The 18,469-nt window shown below is 37.1% G+C and overlaps 1 protein-coding gene across 2 annotated transcripts in view; it reads left to right on the forward strand.

The window, feature by feature from the left end:
* Nucleotides 1-18,469, forward strand: part of LOC120426607 (zwei Ig domain protein zig-8-like) — a 772,331-nt gene that overhangs the window by 88,361 nt on the left and 665,501 nt on the right. The window lies entirely within an intron of this gene.

An 18,469-nucleotide genomic window follows, 5' to 3' on the forward strand; every position in this document is an offset into this window, starting at 1 on the left:
CAAAATATTGATTTTCATCAATCACAAAAATAAGAAAAAAAAATTGAAGTCTAATTCGTAACAAAACATTGGAGTTCAATTTCCACAACAACGATTAAACATTGCATCAAATTAAAAACAAAACATTGGTCGTCAATCAAAACAACAACAATCAAATCTAAAGCAAAAATGTGATTGTACAAAAACAATCAAATCTTGAGCAAATTATTTGCCTTCAAATTCCTGCATAAACTTAGAATAAAACATTGTTTTTCAATTATCACAACGAAAAGCCAAACTTACTACTTCAAAACAAAACATTCGTTCCCAATATCACAACAACAAGCAAATCATTCATTAAATTCAAGACCGTCAATTATCGTAGATAGTTTTATGACTTTCATCAATTTCAAATAACAAGTTCAAGCAAAAATCTACCTGTTTCAAAACACAGGCACAACAACAAAGCGAAATTTTGACCTGCTTCCTGGCAGGTAAACAAAACTGTTGGATTTCACAACACAACAATTCAAGCAAAACAAATGATCTTTCATGAATCAAAAAGGTTCGACTTACCGGACTGTGCCATTGTCGTGATCGGGGACTTTCTTTTATAATAAAAACACAGATATTTTGCAATCAACAAACAACACGTCTTATTCCACAGAAATTAACCACAAAACTGATTTGACAATCTTCATTCTCTCTTTCGCCGGCCGCGCGCATCTCATTGTTTTCTCGCTCGTTGTTCTCTCTCGCAGCTCGCTAGCGCGCTCTCGCACTCAATCCACGATTAGCTAACAAGGCAATATTCATGAAGGTGCGCACTTTTTGTTGCGCTCTTAACTCTTATTTATGAATTATATCAATCTTATAATAAATACTCATTTAATAATTTATTACATATTCAATCCTGTAACCCATAATCCCTACACACCTAAGCTTCCATCCACCCCGGGATTCGAACTGACGACCTTTGGATTGTGAGTCCAACTGCCTACCAGCGACTCCACCGAGGCAGGACCCAGGGAGACGACTCCTACACCTGGAATGAGCTATCGACCTAACCTCTAGGTTAGACCGGGGCCAACATTTACTTCCCCATCCGACGGAAGGCGTGATCAGACAAATCTCGTCTCAAAATTTGCCACCGGGACCTTCTAGGATCGAACCCAGGCTGACTGGGTGAGAGGCAATCACGCTTACCCCTACACCACGGTCCCGGCTTGTCGAAGGAAAATCAGTTCTAATTATAATCTCGTTAAATTCAATCATTCTTTAAGAAATAAATCACAATTGGCCAATGGTTAAAGATAACATTATATTGCTAACTATGAAATGATATCAAAATAATAAATTACTGTGACTTTACGCAGCCGATCTATCCAAAAAATTCTTTCCATCAAAATTTCACTGGTCAGTTTTCTTATATACCTCGGAAAAATATGCATCGAAGGCATGAATCGTTCAAAATTGCATAGATTTTTTATTTTGATGGACCGATTAATTTTTTTTGTGAAAAATCAACATGGCTTCCATTTTTGGCCGTTGCTTTTTCGTGTTAATATGGCTGATCTCTTAAAAAACTATTCTCTGTACTCAAAGCAATTATTAGGGCCATTTTTCTTAAGAAGCTCTTGTACAAGAAACTTTAAGAGCTATGTTTCTTGCGAAGCTCTTGTTCAAGATTAAGCAAGAACATGTAGACTGCAGTGAGCTTTAAGGCGATTTAAACCAAGAGCAAAAGGCGTAGTACTGCGACTGTAGCGCATGCGAATTTTAGTTACACGTAAAACGTTTTTTTATGGTTATTTTTTCATCGTTGGATTAAAAACAAAATATCAATATTTTTCATATTATTAATTCATTTATTCGATTGGGATCTTCATAAGTTTTCCTCGCATGAAGGAATTTACCGTCGACCCAACAACACTGATTTTAATAAACAACACTAGACCAACGTTAAAACACTAGCACTCCGCGACGAGTTTATCCGCTTCTCGGAACGCCTTATCCAGCTTGTCCTCGAAAGGCTCTGACGGACAAACGGATGGCCTACCTGATGAATTGTAGCTTGTCAATTCTGCGCGTCGGAGAGAGCTTCACGGTAGCTACGGAATCGGCGCCCATGATGATTCTCGTGCTACTCGATCAGCACGTGCCGGAATAAAACATCTACTGCCCATGCATGCCAATGGACCAAATCGGCATGTACTCGATCACCCTCGGATAGGTGTACCCCGTTACATCCGCGCTGGAGCCGGAAATGGACGAAAAGTATCACTTGTTTACCGGGTTTACAAATTTTGGTAAAAGTTTCTTTGACACTAAACCGACCGACTATATAAAAAATGTGATTTGACAGATCAAGTTCAAATAATCTGGAAATATGCTTTCATAGAACAGAGTAGTTTTAATTTAGTTTCGAATTCCTGTTTCAAAACAGACAAAAATTGAAAAAAAAGAACGGCTGATGGAAAGAATATCCAAACTTAAGGAAGTTCCTTACCTTTGATAGAATCTGAAAACTCACAAGAATTCCCTTCAAAATAAGTTCTGCTTATTTTTATAAAAATTTGGAATAGATTTTTTTTTTGTTTTCGTCAGATATATTTTAAAACACCTAAAGGTTTAAAGTTAAAAATGAAATTAATAAAAACGTTACTTAATCCACGTTGAGGTGGTTGGTGCCTTTCTCACATTAATGCAGTTTTTTTTTCCAAATAGCAATGCAGATACAAATTCAGAATCGAAAATCATACACTCAGATCTTCAATATCATCCCACCTAATTTTCATCAATATATATGAGATCCGGCCACTATAAAATGTATAAATGACACTTAAGTGCTCATAACTTTTGACATGGTTTCAATTATCTAACTAACGACGAATCTCATGATGGAGACGGACATCATTTTCATCGGCATATCTGAGATCTGACCTCCAAAAAGTGTATACACTTGGAACACTTAATTGCTCATAACTTTTGATAGGGTTGTCAGATCTTCAATATTTTGAGCTCGTTTGAAAGGTCTTTAAAATGCCTTTCTAAAAATATATCTTAACTCACGATTTCTTACAAAACCACAATGTTCAAAATCTTCCGAACTTTAACCAAAATTGTTTTTTTTAGAATAACTTTTGGAGTACTTTTCTAAACTTCATAATAATAACTAGGGTCTAAATCGATTCAGCCAGTCCGGAGATAACTGAGTGCATTTTTTGGTGCACGGACTCGCATCCAGACACACGCACAGAACATGATTCTTAGTCGATAGTTATACGTGATGGTTGGTCTACAAGGTTAATTCAATTGGCCTGAGTTCGCTAACGGTTGGCCCTGGTGACAGTTTTCGAGTCCGGATGGGGCCAATGTTGGTCCCAGCCTAACTTATAGATTAGGTTGTTAGCGCAGTCCAGGTGTAGGAGTCGTCTCCCTGTTTTGGTACACGGAGAAAAAAGAGTTCCGAAAATCGTGAACAAGGGTTCATGAAATTGGGAACCACGCACAAAGTGTTCAAATTCCATGGTACGTTTTTCAAAAACGTACCATAAGATTTGAACACATTGTTCGTGGTTCCCAATTTCATGAACACTTGTTCACGATTTTGGGAACTCTTTTTTCTCCGTGTAGAGTCGCTGATCGGCATTTATACTCACAATCCAAAGGTCTTCAGTTTGAATCCCAGAGTGGATGGAACCTTATGTGTAAATAGAGGTTTGGGTAGTCACACCGTAGACAAGTATTGAACATTTTGGCCAAAAGGTAAAACAAAACATTGAATTTCCATTTAATCCTCGCGGTTTTTTCTCGAAACATCAAAAAGCGACAAACGACAAGATAGCACGACAGCGTCAATATAAGACATAAAAAGCAACTTGTCACAATTTCTGCACAATGGTAATATTTGCGATTTTTTCAACATGAAAAGCGGGTCCACGCACTCATTTTCCAATATCCACAACGTCCTCAACCAGCGCATCCAAACCAGCAGCCGGAACCGCATATCCAGCAATCTCTTCGGTGCCACGTGTCAGTACAGTTCAGTAGCACCACTAAGCACTCTTCCGATGATGCAGTCAACTCTTCCATCGACGTCGTCGTCGTCGTGCGAATGTATCCCATGACGAGGCAACTCCTCCATCCGGTGCTCAAATCCGGCCACAAAACTGCAGCCAGAAAGGAACCGTGCGCTCTGTTAAGTACACAATGACACACTGTCACGAGATGATATGACGTATACGTCACCATAACTCCCACTACGTTTGCTGCGGCGTAGCGGATATTCTCAAAGGAAAGAGTTTTTGTTGTGTAGTTTGGTGGTTGACAATTGAGTCGTTAGATCCAATTTTAACTAAACTTTAATGCTATTTGTGAATTTTTAGATTGATTCGATTGATCCAAATTCGGAGCTCAATCCCCGGCTCGGACCAACACAATTGGTTCTCTTTCTGAATTCGATTCACATAATTAGATTTGGTATTAAAAGACTTTTGGACTGGATTCGAACCAATGTTTGAAGACCTGGGAAAGGTCAGAAGTTTAAGATTTTTGATAAGATTAGAGATAAACCCATAATAGTGTTATTTTATTGCGTAACGCAAAGCATGGATTTGCAGAATCCAAGTAATTTTGCTCCAGCATCGCCCTAGTATGCATTCGTATTGCCCGGTACCGGTTATCGATTACTTGCGCTACATTATGCACGTCCGTCCGGTTGCATGCATAATGCAGCATGCAGCAACTCATCGAAGTCCCGTCAACTCCCAAATCGATTCGAAACGGCTGTTCTAGGTACCAGCAGAAAGGTTGGAAGCTTTCATCCAGCTGCAGCAGCAGCAAGCTCATCGCTGTCAGTGGCCATGTACTGTTTACTTTTTCTTTTTTTTTTATTGCTATATATACTTGGTTGAGCAAATTTTGGGAAAATTTCAGCAATATGCAACGTTGGAGCGGAAAGTGGCCGAGAAGAAGGCTCAATTGTGAAATTGACTTCGATCCGGCTAAGTGGTACATAAAGTGAGCCATATTTTGGACTGTTTGATGGCCTTTTTGGAACCTAGTTTGAATCGATCATCAGCCAGTTTGATATTTACTTAATTTCTTAAACCATGACTTTCAACAAAACTTCAAAACTCTTGGGAGAATCTGTAACGCATAGCCCAAAATTTTTTAAGAAGATAACAACATGTCATTGTTTAGTGCGTCCATCCCGGGAATTCCCGGGACAAAAATCCCGGGATTTTTCCAAAAACGGGAATTCCCGAATCCCGGGAATTTTCATAATTTGTCCCGGGAATTCCCGAAATTGAAAAAAATCTAATTATCTGTCTGGAAATTCAGATTTGGTTGTAGAAATAGATGAACAGTTGAATACATAGTAATCGATACGAAATTTAAAGCATTCAAATTCGTTTTTGGCATATATCAGCTTTGATTTGGCTTATTAGGGAAAATTGCATTATTTTTATTTCACAGTTCCCCAAAATGCCTACCGCTTTTAATATTTTCTATTTGATTTTATGTTTTTTTTTAAAGACTGGGTATTATATTTTTATTTAGGATTTTAAATTTGAAAAAAATATCATCTTAAATTATTCTTCATCAAACACCGGAATCTGAGGCAAATCACGAAAAATTTAACGAATTAAGACAGCTATTTAAGTCCGATTTCCAAATTTATTGCTTTGGAATCACTTGTACCTTTTCAGCCTGTAGTCCTGATTTTTCCAGGTTGGCGGTAGTAACTTAAAGATTATTAGTAAAATATGTTTTATGTAAAATAAGACAATCAAACTTATCTGAAATTTTACATTGACTGATATCATTTTATTTCTAGAGTTTTTGTTTTTAAAGGTCCTATACTGCCCATGTTCGCATAAATGTCCCATATGCAAAAAAAAGCAAGCAGAGAAAAACGCATTTGAAGTTTGTCCCACACATAGGGTAACGTGTTAAGTTTTCACTAAAAAACTGGATTTCCTCCTGATTTCTAGAACAAAGTACTGGATAGGTTTTTCTGAAAGATCTCGCGATTCTGAACAAAACTGCATCAATAACTCAAAAACGATGAAAATGGCATTTATGCGATGAGGAGCAGTATATACATATAAAAAACATATGGGACCTTTTTTTTAAAAAAAAAACTCTGGTTTTGTTGTCGCTTCTCGTTTTTTTACGTTTTTAAAATAAAATTTCAAGCTTTTCTAGTAATGGCATATAAAAAATATATAAATGAAATATATTTATAAAACACTTATTTCATTTAAATCACATTAAAATTGAAATTTGTAGTTTTTTTTTAATCCAAAGCACAGCACAAACAAAACAATTTTTAATTTGAGTTATTTAAAAACTGTCGTCCTTGTTTAGATTGAAGTGTAGACTGTCGCCAATAATCGTATCAAATATTATGAAAACATAGATTTTATGACTGCTTCAAAAATTTCCCGGGATCCCGGGAATTCCCGGGATTTCAAAAATATTTTTCCCGTTTCCCGGGAAATTCAAAACCCGGGAAATTTGGACGCCTTATCATTGTTGTACCACGACGCGCACCACCACCACCGCATGACGCGCGGAAGTCACGAAAAACGGATATAATCAAGCACATGACCGGTGGGTGGCGGCGGGCGGAAAAGCTCGCCGATAGCAGCACACGCGTTGGAGAATATGGGCAAAAAATAACACTTCAAAGTTCAAACATGATGCTGTGCAAGTTTGGCCCAGGCTAGGGCGGCCCGCTATCATTGTTACAACTTTCTATCCATTCGGAGGGAGATTCTTTTTTGCTGCAACTCTCTCTTGCGTTCCTCTTTGTTGTTGAGTTGTGGTCCCCTCCACCAGTGAACCATTCCGATTCTTCCGGGACTAGAAAAGTTATTATCCCATTATTCCCACCCTTGCCTCGGCAACGAATGTCATACAGGATCCATGCTTGCAGAGGTGATACTTTTTTTAAAAGAAAAATCACAAATATTAGCGATGTTCCTAACAACTATGGCACATTTTCGTATGAAAAAGCAAAATTGCATTTTTGCTCAAAATTTAAGCAAAATGAGCTTTTTCCTTCTCTGGACAGACCAAATCCTAGAAGGAAACCGCAACATAAAGCCTGTACAAACGCACACCCACCACCCAGTGACTGTGATCCTGCCTTCAAAACTGTCTGTCCAGAAGCGGAAGTTGGGCCAGCAGCTTTGAACCCCGGGCTCCCGCCAGCGGTGGTCCTGTCATACACCCATAACGGATGGTCGAACGTGGTGACATCAATATAACTCTCCCCACACTCCCACTGCTCCTACTCCTCCTCCAACCAGGCAATACTTCCTTTGTGGTGGTGATGGTTTGGCACGGCATGGCAGCACAATATTTATGAAAACTTTGCTACTTGATAATAACGAACGAGACTCCGGGGATGATAAGTGAGATCTCTCTCTCTCTCTCTCGCTCTGTCGTACATCCCTTTATGGCCGCTGTGACGGCAGCAGCAGTACCGGAAGTGCTTATCGGTACTTATCGAGGGGTAGGCACTAGGATTCTACAAAAGCCCTCCTCGACGATGGACACGAGGACGGATAAAAATATCCGGCTGAAGCTGAAGCCGTGATGAGCTTTTAATTTGTTCCAGAACTTTGGCCACTGGTGCCATCGAATTCTGGACGGTCGTTATCGAGTCGAGTGGGGTTTGTTCTCAGGCTAGAGAGCGAAGCGAGAAGGGGAAAAAATATATAAATTAGGCACGTGCAGAGGATTTCACGGCCAACACCGGTGGTGGAATCAGCGACGAGTCCGGAGGGTCATTAAGTCGAACAGCCTTCGGGCAGGTCGTTAGTTTTGGGGGGGCGGGCGAGTGGAAGCGAAATACAGATGTTTGTAGGCTGAGTCGTCTGGATAAATTGATTCTTTGTGGGGATTTATTAGTGAGTCCGTTAATCCTGAAAAAAACATGTTTATGAGGGTCAACCACAGTTTAAATGTGTGTTGTTTATGTTTTCAATCGAAACAACTAAATTTATCTGATAGCAATTATTTAAGTCAAACGTAAAACAAATGAAGTGAATTGAAAGAAGATTTTGGAATTACTCTTCCTGCCATTCTATAGTGACTAAGTTGCTTCACCAGCAATACAAAAATTGGTCATTTTTTTAAATGGTCTCAGCACCAAAAAAGGCGTCGGAACTCTTTTTTAGTGAGGTGAGAAAGGCACGTACCACGTAGGTGGATCAAGTCATCTATTAGATTAAAGGAGTCTTAAATAGTTTAAGCTCTTATTTTTTTTTTTGTTGTATTCATTATTAAGCCTATTGATTATTTAGCTTTTCCTTAAAAACTAAAATGGTAATTCTCCGCCAACTCACACAGCAGTTGCCCCGACCCCTCTTCGATTTGCGTGAAACTTTGTCCTAAGGGGTAACTTTTGTCCCTGATCACGAATCCGAGGTCCGTTTTTTGATATCTCGTGACGGAGGAGCGGTACGACCCCTTCCATTTTTGAACATGCGAAAAAAGAGGTGTTTTTCAATAATTTGCAGCCTGAAATGGATATGTGAAAGAAATTTGGTGTCAAAGGGACTTTTATGTAAAATTTGACGCCCGATTTGATGGCGTACTCAGAATTCCGAGAAAACATATTTTTCATCGAAATAAAAAAACACCAAAAATGATTTAAAAACTCTGTCATTTTTTGTTGCTCAACTGTAAACAATTTTGAAACATTTTATTTTAAGGTCAATTTAATGTACTTTTCCACTCAACACAAAAAATTTCATTTTAAAATTTCGTGTTTTTTCTAACTTTGCAGGGTTATTTTTTGAGTGTAACAATTTTTTACAAAATTGTAGAGGTTTTCCTCTCTCCCTATTCTCCTTTTATTTTTTGAAGGCAGGTTGAATCAACTATTATAGCTGCCAACCTGGGTAAATAAAACAAAAAAAAAACAAAATTGTAGAGGAGACAATTAATAAAAATTTTGATATAAAATCATAAGAAGTTTGCTTATTATCATCACGAGTTATCGTGATTTCAATAGTGCGTCCATCCCGGGAGTTCCCTGAACAAAAATCCCAGGATTTTTTCCAAAACCGGGAATTCCTGAATCAAGGGATTTTTCTTATTTTATACCGGGATTCCCGACATTGAGAAAAAAACTTATTTTGGTCTGGAAATTCTGATAAGGGTGTAGAAATAGATGCACATTTGAATACTTAATAATCGATAATTACTATAAAGCATTCAAAATTTGTACTCCATATATATCAGCATTAATTTAGCATACTATGGAAAATTGTTAAAATTTTAGATTCTAAATTTAAAAATGGCCTAACGTTTAATATTTTTTAATATTATTTTATATTTTTTTTGAAAGACTGGGTATTCATTATTCTGAATTTGAAAAAAATATCATAATTAACCATTTTTCATCAAACACCACCGCCTGGGGAAAATCAGGACAAAAAGAACAAAATAATACAATTTGTTTTTTTTTTTTTTTTTTGAAAATGTTTCAATTTTTTCCTAGATCAGTGCATAATTGGCAAAGGGAGCGCGTGGTCGTAAAAAATATTCGGAGTGAAAAGTGATTTTTTTTTTGTGTGAGCCTTTTGTTTCGCATTTTTGTCGTTGTCGGGGGGATTATGTTTAAATTTTTCGAATAAGGTTTTATTTTTTTTTTGCGGTGAAAAAGCCATTTCGAATGATCGAAAGACGCACTGACAATTTGGATCGTTGAGTTAATAGTGGAGCAAAATAACTGTGTATGAGTGATTTTGTGTGTTAACCAGAAAGACCTTCCCATAGCATCGTTGCTCGGAAGGCTCACCGACGGGTCTGTTATGAAAGTCCTCCCCATAGCGTCGTAGCTCGGGAGGCATCGAAAAGCCAATACCTTATCCTACTAACCCAAAAAAATATTAATCACGTGATGCTTGAAGGAGATGCTGTGGATTCAGCGGTCTCAAGCGGTATCAACAAGTATATAGCGAAAAACTATGTGCTTGATGAGTCTGAAACTTCAACTATCGGACTAACATTCCTCCCTTTCGTTGAACTGAAGGCTTCTTGGGAGGGCGCCGGTATTGACTAATCAAGTAGGGATCTTCAGAGGTTAAGCAGTGAATGGATGGTTTGCTCCCACTGATCATTTTTGATATATTGTTTAACTTCAGCTGATCTGCCAATAACGGAGTAGCAGCTCATTGGCAGTCAACCATGCTCATGCTCATGCTCAAAATGTTTCGATTTTTTTCCTATACCTATTTAGACTTTTTTCTTTATTTTCCCCAGCTGGCAGTAGTGTTTCGAAGATAATTTGTGAAATATGTTTTAAATGAAACATGAAATTCTTAATTTATCTTAAATTAAACATTAACTGATATCATTTTATTTGGTTTCGCTGCTGTTTAAAAAAAAAGCTTTTTTCAAGTTATGTTTAATATTTAAAAATAATCAAAATGTATTTAAAAGAGACGTATTTAATTCAAATCACAAAGGTTTATTTAAGAAGTTTTATTAAAAATCCAAAGCAAAACAAAGAAAAAAAAATAAAATCAATTTTTAATTTGTTTTAAGCTACACCCAAAACTGGCAGCGCTAGTACGAGATAATGATGGTCTCGAGTCGAGAGAATAGTGGTACCATTCACGGACGCAGAGAACACAGCTCGAGATGGGCGATATAACTATTCTCTCGAGGTTCATTTGCAAAAAAAGTTCATCCGTCAAACAAAAAACCAAAAGTGTCGACAACGGGAATCGAACCAGAGACCTTTGACAAACCAATCCAATGACTTAACTGCCTCGGCCACCACAGCTTGGTGACCATGGAGAAGTCAGAAGTCGATGTATGACACTTGTTGGAGATTTATTGATTCAACTAACGAATGAACTCATTTGTTATCATGGTGTGAGTTGGTACCATTATTCTATCGATTTTGGCACTGAGCCCTCAATAAATTTTGAGAGAACGATTATCACGACTCTGAATTTTGGGTGTATCTAAACACTGCTGTCCTTGTTAAGATTGATTGCAGATTATCACCAACTGATAATATTGAGCTGATTCTTTGATTTTAAGCATAAAAACCAACTTTATCCACCTATGTGGTTGGTGCCTTCCTCACTATTTACCAACACTTAGTAAAATGATGGGTTGGAACTCAAATTTCATCTATTTTTTAAGATCCGGAGAAAAAAATGCACAAATATCACTCAAGTTGTCATACCTTGAGACAGGGTTGTCAGATCATCAATGTTTTGGACTCGTTGGAAAGGTTTTTTCAATTACCTAACCAATGGTGGGTCGGGTGATGGATTCGGACATAGTTTACATATGTACGGGTATATGTGAAAACACATTTTTACACATAACTTTTGAAGTACTTATCAAAATTTCAAATAATTCAATAGCGACGTATGGGACCTTAAACCAAGCCGAATGCAACTGGTTTGGTCAACATCGGTTTAGCCAGTGCTGAGAAAACAGAGTAAGAATTTTGGTCACATACACACACATACACACAGACATTTGTTCAGTTTTCGATTCTGAGTCGATATGTATACATCAAGGTGGGTTTTCGAGCTTTAAAAAAAATAATTTTAGAGCAGGATTATAGCCTTACCTCAGTGAGTAAGGCAAAACGGAACTCGGGTTCGCGATCAGGGACAAGAGTTTCCCCTTAGGCCAAAGTTTCACGCAAATCGAAGATAACTTTTTCCGATCTCGTGTGAGTTGGTAGAGAATTACCCAAAAGACAAAACAGTCTAATCTAAAACAGATACATCATCAAACCATGCATGCAAAACCAACCGTCGGATGATGGTTTATTCAATTACCGAGTTTAAAATTTATGGACCGTTATCATTCGCCAACAAATAAAAAAAACTAAACCTTTGCAGAATCGGTCGAGAATACCTCCAGCTAAAACCGTTCTCATTAAGAGGCAGTATTTGTAGATTCTGCTCGGTTTGTTCTAGAGGTCGTATCGAGGTGCTCCGATTGGGATGAAACTTTCAGCGTTTGTTTGTCTATACATGAGATGAACTCATGCCAAATATGAGCCCTCTTCGACAAAGGGAAGTGGGGTAAAACGGGCTTTGAAGTTTAAGGTCCAAAAAACCTAAAAAATCTTAAAATTGCTCGCATTTCCGTAAAACTTTATCAATTCCAACTCTTTTAGATGCATTCGAATGGTCTTTTGAAGCACTTTAAAATGTGTAATAGACATCCAGGATTGGTTTAACTTTTTCTCTTAGCTTTTGCAAATTACTGTCAAAAATGGTTTTTTTTTAAAACTTCAATAACTTTGTGCAACAGCCTCCAACACCCATACTCCCATAGGTCAAAAGATAGGTAATTTCATGGACTATATGCCTACGGTGTTAACTTTTTGGCCAATCGCAGTTTTTCTCATAGTTTTTCGATTTTTCTAGAACAAACATTTTACAACGTTAGTTTTTGGCGTGTAGGCCGCCATAGCGGCACTTTTTGGTCTCAATTTTGTCATATTCGGAATCCTCGGACAATTTCACGTAAGTTAGAAGTATTGGAATTGTAAATTTGTTTGGAAAAATTGCCATTTAGAATGAATTAAAAAAAAATAACAATTTGTTGGATTAGGGGTAAAACAGGTTTTTGCCTACTTGATACAGCATTTGACGTATTGATCACAGGGTAAATAAGATCTATTTCTTTTTTCAAAAATGTTTTATTTAATTATTTTTTAAATCAAATTTACAAATCCAATACTTCTAACTTACGTAAAATTGTTCGAGGATTCCGAATATGACAAAATTGAGACCAAAAAGTGCCGCTATGGCGGCCTACACGCCAAAAACTAACGTTGTAAAATGTTTGTTCTAGAAAAATCGAAAAACTATGAGAAAAACTGCGATTGGCCAAAAAGTTAACACCGTAGGCTTATAGTCCATGTAATTACCTATCTTTTGACCTATGGGAGTATGGGTGTTGGAGGCTGTTGCACAAAGTTATTAAGGTTTTAAAAAAATCCATTTTTGACAGTAATTTGCAAAAGCTAAGAGAAAAAACGAACCAATCCTGGATGTCTATAGCACATTTTGAAGTGCTTCAAAAAACCTTTCGAATGCATCTAAGAAAGTTGGAATTGATGAAGTTTTACGGAAATGCGAGCAATTTTAAGATTTTTTAGGTTTTTTGGACCTCAAATTCAAAGCCCGTTTTACCCCACTTCCCTTTGTCGTAGAGGGCTCATATTTGGCATGAGTTCATCTCATGTATAGACAAACAAACGCTGAAAGTTTCATCCAAATCGGAGCACCTCGATACGACCTCTAGAACAAACCGAGCAAAATTTACAAATACTGCCTCAACACATAAAAAATCATTTTAAAATTTCGTGTTTTTAATAACTTTGCTGGGTTATTTTTTGAGTGTAACAATGTTTTACAAAATTGTAGAGGTTTTCCTCTCTCCCTATTCTCCTTTTATTTTTTGAAGGCAGGTTGAATCAGCTATTATAGCTGCCAACCTAGGTAAATAAAAAAAAAACAAAATTGTATAGGAGACAATCAATAAAAATTTTGATATATAATCATAAGGAGTTTGCTTATTATCATCACGAGTTATCGTTATTTCGATAGTGTGTCCATCCCGGGAATTCCCTGAACAAAAATCCCAGGATTTTTTCCAAAACCGGGAATTCCTGAATCAAGGGATTTTTCATATTTTATACCGAGATTCCCGACATTGAGAAAAAACTAATTTTGGTCTCCAAATTCTGATTAGGGTGTAGAAATAGATGAACATTTGAATACTTAATAATCGATAATTACTATAAAGCATTCAAAATTTGTACTCGATATATATCAGCATTGATTTGGCATACTATGGAAAATTATTAAAAAATTTAGTTTATAAATTAAAAAATTGCCTAACGTTTATTTTTTTTTTTAATATCATTTTATATTATTTTTGAAAGACTGGGTATTTATTATTCTGAATTTGAAAAAAATATCTTAATTGACAATTTTTCATTAAACATCAACGCCTGGGGAAAATCAGGACAATGGTAACGAAATAATAAAGCTGTTGAACCATTTTTTTTTTTTTGAAAATGTTTCGATTTTTCTCCTATACCTATTCAGACTTTTTTCTGATAAGTGCAGTGCTTCTGAGGACGCGCAGTCCTGTTTTTTCGTGATAATTTTCGTCTCTTTTGTGTGGCTGTTTGTGTGCATGGGGTGATTGGTCAGTATAATTGAATAAAGCCGTCATAAGTGCAGTACTTCTCGCAGTCCTGTTTTTTTTTCGCGAAAATTATCGTCTCTTTTGTGTCGCTGTTTGTGTTCAGATTATGTTCCACCAGTGCAAGCGGATGGTTGTTTATGTGCAAAGTAAAGAAAAAAATCAGGATTGTGCCTGCAAGAATGCTGAGTGAAGGGACGCGTTGGTTGGGGGAAATTATTCAATTATGGTTGTGTTTGTGTGCAAAGTGAAAAAAGCAAAAAAAAATGTAAAAAAAAGAAAAAAACAAATCAGGATTGTGAGATGGATTTTTGCGGTGTTCGTTTTGTGCTGTATTCGGGTTCGTGAAAATCAGGAGTGAGTCGCGCTGTAGTTATAAAACAAGATCGATCTTGAAAATTGTTCATATCAATCGGTGAGTTATTGTGTGCTTCAAGCCCTTGTGTTGAAAAGACCTTCCCATAGCTCCGTAGCTCGGAAGGCTCGACGTCGGTTGTTTGTGTGTTAAGCCCTCTCCATAGCATCGTAGCTCGAGAGGCAACGAAAATCAATACCTTATCTAGCTAACAGAATGAAGATCGGAAGACACTTGATGGTTGAGTTCGTCGCGTCTATTCCGTAACAAATTCATAAACTAAATGATTATATAATTAAAAAGCAGACTACGCTATCATTGCAGCATTGCGTTTAACACCACATTTTATAAATAAATATTATTTGGTTTTATCTTTCCACAGCCGGCTGTCTAAGATTAAACCATTTCATTATAAAATTAACAACAGTTAAACGGGAAATGTCTCATCCGCAGCATCCGATTGTTTGCCTTGAGAATAAAATATAATACCTTTCAACAAACACTATGATTTTGGGTCGCATCATCATCTTCTATGATGAATCCTGACCAAACAACCTATCCTACTAACAAGTTTTCAGGTTCCTGGCGCTCGTGGGGTGTAAGCACAGAGTAAATCAGCTGCCCTAGTAGCAACCTGCGCTAACTAACATTCCCGTCCCTTAAAATCGAGATCTACAAACTGACATGGCGGGCGCCGTTGATGGCCAATGACTGTTACCTATTCGCAACTGATCTAGCTTTAGCAATCATGGTGTTTTATCTTTTCAGCGCATTCATATATGCTGTTGATAAGGGAAATACCACTTGATAGTCGAAGTCTATGATCATGGTGCTGAAAGGATATTACGGTTCTGTTCAGCAACGGAGAAGGACAACCATGGGTGGTCTCTCATGCTCATGCTCATGCTATACCTATTCAGACTTTTTTCTTGATTTTCCCCAGTTGGCAGTAGTTGGCAGATTATCACCAACTGATAGTATTGAGCTAATTCTTTGATTTTAAGCATAAAAAGCAACTTTATCCGCCTATGTGGTTGATGCCTTCTTCACTATTTACCAACACTTAGTAAAATGATGGGTTTGAACTCAAATTTCATATATTTTTTAAGAACCAGAGAAAAAAAATACACAAATATCACTTAAGTTGTCATAACTTGGGACAGGGTTGTCAGATCATCAATGTTTTGGACTCGTTGGACAGACCTTTCGATTAGCTAACCAACGATTGGTGAGATGATAAATTTGGAAATAGTCAATACATTTAAGTGAGATCCGGGTATTTTTGAAAACAAATTTTTATACATAACTTTTGAAGTTATTCTCAAAACTTCAAATAATTCAATAGCGACCTATGGGACCCTGAACCAAGCCGAATGCAACTGGTTTGGTCAAAATCGGTTCAGCCAGTGCTGAGAAAACAGAACAAGAATTTTGGTCACATACACACACACATACACACTTACATACACATAGACACTTGTTCAGTTTTCGACTTCAAGTTGATAGGTATACATGAAGGTGGGTCTATGACGTTTCTGAAAGAGGTTCATTTTCCGAGCAGGATTATAGTCTTACCTCATGGCCTATCTACAATCACTTAGCTTAGAAAATTTCACTTAGCTTAGGAATTTGAATCAATGGAAATGAATCTTAGTTTCTACAATGGAAAAGTAATCAAATTAGAAACTGACGTTTGGTTTGGAAAATTTCAAAATCTACGGTAAGTTGACGTTTCCATATCAAAGGTAAACAAACAACTGCATAGCAACGTATATCAGCCCAGCAAGTTTTCTAAGTTGATTGTGGATGACGAACGTAAGTTGCAAACTTTCCTAAGTAACTACTTTACTTAGATGTTCTAAGCTAAGTGATTGTAGATAGGCCATCAGGTGAGGAAGGCAAAACAACAACATATAAAACAAAAACATTGATCTTGGGACATTTTCAAAAATTTCCCGGGATTCAAAAAATATTTTTCCCGTTTCCCGGGAAATTCAAAACACGGGAATATTTTACGCCCTAGATTTCAAGATTTTTTTAAGATTCTTTTTGCGTTTCTCTCTGTTTTGAACGGCCATGATCGACGATGACCAAATTTTTCAAAACATTTTTTCGTAAAATCGTGATAACTCGTGATGTTTATAAGCAAACCCCTTATGTTTATAAATCAAAATTTTTATTAATTGTCTCCTCAACAGTTTTGTAAAACATTATTACAATCTTAAAAAATAAGCCTGCATAGTTGGAAAAATACGAAATTTTAAAATAAAATTTGGTTCTAAATGAAAAAAATACCCTTCTGGGTTAATGTAGATTCAAAAAGTACATTAAATTTTCCCTTAAAATGTTCCATAAAATTGTATACTCCGCCACGAGATATCAAAAAATGGACCACGGATTCGAGATCAGGGATAAAAGTTACCCCTAGGCCAAAGTTTCACGCAAATCGAAGAGGGGTCGGGGTAACTTTTTCCGATCTCGTGTGAGTTGGTAGAGAATTACCCAAAAGACAAAACAGTCTGATCTAAAAAAGATACATCATCAAACCATGCATGCAAAACCAACCGTCGGATGGTGGTTTATTCAATTACCGAGTTTAAAATTTCATGGACCGTTATCATTCGCTAAAAAATAAAAAAATCTAAACCTTTGCAGAATCGGTCGAGAATACCTCCAGCTAAAACCGTTCTCATTAAATATCGAAAGTCTCGTGGGAACGGACAATGCCCTATTATACACAAACACACATACACTTATCCATACACACATCCTCACCGTAAACCATTACACAAATCCTTTGCCGGTCATTGTTGGAAAGCATGCTTTTGCCAAGGACCAACCTCGTGGGCGCCGAATCGTGCTCACGAGTCGAAAAATTTTCCAAAACTTTGAGATCGTTTCCTCTCGTCTCGGCGGATGATGTTTATTTTAATTGAGAATAATTTTGCTTATGCTAGCGCACGCGCATATCCCGCAAAGGCCAGGACCACGGCGGTGTGGTTCTACCCGGTTCTACCCTTGCCGAGTCGGTCTAGGAAACATCCCACGTCACGGCAGCAGCACGGCACCGCTGATGACGTTCACAAGTCCTTTCCCCAGGTGGAATTGTTTGGGTAGGGGTCGTCCTTAAATTAGGTGAAGAACATTTTTTGTTTTTTTTAAGAGATTACAATTCTGGATTAAATTTTCAAAAGGTCCTATCTGCATAGGAAATCTATGACTCAATGGCTGTTTTGAAAATTTACTCTACAATTCTTTTTCCAAAATCGAACACTTCTTTAATCATTAGTACTTGCATGGGCCTATCAATTATTTCATAAATATTGACTTGGAAAACATCTTACTCTGACAATAAATTTAAGATAGAATTTGTTAAAAAATTTGAAATTCCACGATTTTAAATTTGTTCAGTTTTTTTTTTCAAGCTGGTATTTAAAAATAATGAAAACAATTCTGATACAACCCACAGTAGACGCTCAAAACTAAAACGGCCTCGAATTTGTCTGCGAGGATCTTGGATGGAGTTCTGGAGTTTTTTTTTTTGAAAAGGTCCAATAAACCAAATTTCCAGTTTTTGATTTTGGGTGTTTTTCAAACCGCCTTGAGTCAGGGGTATTAAAAAACACCCAAAAAGCAAAAACTGGAAATTTGGTTTATTGGACCTTTTCAAAAAAAAACTCCAGAGTTGTACCAAAGCCCTAAACTGAGAATGTGATTAGAATAGGCACATTTACCGTACACAACAAATGAAGCATTTTTCACGTCCACCCCTTGAAGCATTCGGTTGCTAAAGTACCCTTTCAACGGGCGCGTTGGAGCTTTTCCGCGGCATCAAAGTTTTCTCCTTTTCTCCACCCGGGTGCGTGCAAATGTGTAAGTCTGTGTGTGTTTGTACGTGGCAGCAGCAGCAGC

The sequence above is a fragment of the Culex pipiens genome, chromosome 3 (genome assembly GCF_016801865.2).
Source record: "Culex pipiens pallens isolate TS chromosome 3, TS_CPP_V2, whole genome shotgun sequence".
NCBI classification, from domain to species: domain Eukaryota; kingdom Metazoa; phylum Arthropoda; class Insecta; order Diptera; family Culicidae; genus Culex; species Culex pipiens.